We start from the raw sequence: 2,375 nt of genomic DNA on the forward strand, positions 1-2,375 counted from the left end.
CTTGTAGAACTTGTTGAAGTTCTTCACCATTAGACTCAATTCTTCATTGAAGGTTTGCTTCTCACTTGATGATGTGAGAGATTCACATGAGGCTTTGTAAGCGCCACTTGACTTGTTGTGGAGCTCTTCCTTATCCTTGAGTGACATCTCATGAGCAACTATTCTTCCAATGACTTCCATTGGCTTGAGATCTTTGTAGTTGGGCATCATTTGGATCAATGTGCACATGGTATCATATTTTCCATCCAAGGCTCTTAGGATCTTCTTGATGATGAATCTATCGGTCATCTCTTCACTTCCTAAGCAGGCAATCTCATTTGTGATGAGAGCAAGCCTAGAGTACATTTTGGCGACACCTTCACCATCCTTCATTTTGAACTTGTCAAGTTGACTTTGAAGCACATCCAATTTGGATTCCTTGATGGAGTCGGTACCTTCGTGCATATCGATCAAAGTATCCCAAATTTCCTTTGCATTCTCGAGATGGCTGATTTTGTTGAATTCTTCGGGACACAATCCGTTGAAGAGAATATCACAAGCTTGGGCATTTTATTGTAGCATCTTCAACTCTTCCGCGGTAGCTTCACGGTTTGGTTCTTTCCCATCAAAGAATTCATCTTGCAAGCCAATACACACAATAGCCCAAACGGCGGGGTTTGTCCAAGAATATGCATTTTCATCTTATGCTTCCAACTAGCAAAATTTGTACCATCAAATTTAGGACCTCTATGGTGGTAATTTCCCTCGCTAGACGCCATACTCTCCTAGGTTGTGAAACCAAGGCTATGACCACCAAAAGCTATGGAAATCAAAGCAAAAGGAGACCAATGCTCTGATACCACTTGTAGGATCGAAAGTATGTCTAGAGGGGGTGTGATTCACTACTAGGAAAAGGGCTATAGATGATGTGGACACTAATGGCGCACCAGACATGTGGTGCGCCACTACTATATAGCAGTGGCGCACCATGTGTTGGTGCGCCATTAGTGTCCAAATACTAATGGCGCACCACATCCACGGTGCACCACTAGTAACAATTTTTTTTATTTTTTTCAAAACTAGTAATGGCGCACCAGGGGATAGTGCGCCATTACTAGTTAAACTAGTAATGGCGCACCACATTCACGGTGTGCCACTAGTAATTTTTTTCAAAATTTTTTTAATTCTTTTTTCAAAACTACTAATAGCGCACCACTCCCACGGTGCGCCATTAGTAACTTGCCCCAAAAATTCCACCGAATGCACCCCCTGGACCGCCTTTTCAGTTTTAGAAAAAATAAAAGAAAATGATGTAAATGTCAAAACAATAAAAGAAAATAAGTTTCCCATGTGATATGTGGTCTACTTGTTGGGAAAATTTACAAATATGAATTTCGACTTTATTTGCAAAATCTCTTTGGAATTTGTAAAATGGGCATAACTTTTGCATACGAACTCGGATTAAAAAGTTTTTTATATTAAAAATCATCTACTCGAAAAGGAGACCAATGCTCTGATACCATTTGTAGGATCGAAAGTATGTCTAGAGGGGGTGTGATTCACTACTAGGAAAAGGGCTATAGATGATATGGACACTAATGGCGCACCAGAAATGTGGTGCGCCACTACTATATAGCAGTGGCGCACCATGTGTTGGTGCGCCATTACTGTCCAAATACTAATGGCGCACCACATCCACGGTGCGGCACTAGTAACAATTTTTTTTATTTTTTTCAAAACTAGTAACGGCGCACCTTGGGATTAGTGACCATTACTAGTTAAACTAGTAATGGCGCACCACATCCACGGTGCGCCACTAGTAAATTTTTTTCAAATTTTTTTAATTTTTTTTTCAAAACTACTAATGGCGCACCGTGTGTGTGATGCGCCATTAGTAACTTGCCCCAAAAATTTCACCGAATGCACCCTCCCTGGACCGCCCTTTCAGTTTTAGAAAAAATAAAAGAAAATGATGGAAATGTCAAAAAATAAAAGAAAATAAGTTTCCCATGTGATATGTGGTCTACTTGTTGGGAAAATTTACAAATATGAATTTCGACTTTATTTGCAAAATCTCTCTGGAATTTGTAAAATGGGCATAACTTTTGCATACGAACTCGGATTAAAAAGTTTTTTATATGAAAAATCATCTACTCGAAAAGATACATCCGAATTTAACGGGGGAACCCCGTTAAACATTTCCAGAATCCTCAAAAACCTAACAGAAAAAAAGTTATGTGGCTTTTAAGATCCGGAGAGGCAAAAAAATTCAAAAAAAAACAAACTCAGTAATGGCGCACCTGCCCATGGTGCGCCATTACTATCTTCCCGCCTTCAAAATTCAAACTATATCAAAAAATAAAAAAAGTTAGTAATGGCGCACCTGCCCACGGTGC

Source organism: Aegilops tauschii, chromosome 7 (assembly GCF_002575655.3).
Source record: "Aegilops tauschii subsp. strangulata cultivar AL8/78 chromosome 7, Aet v6.0, whole genome shotgun sequence".
In the NCBI taxonomy this organism is placed as follows: domain Eukaryota; kingdom Viridiplantae; phylum Streptophyta; class Magnoliopsida; order Poales; family Poaceae; genus Aegilops; species Aegilops tauschii.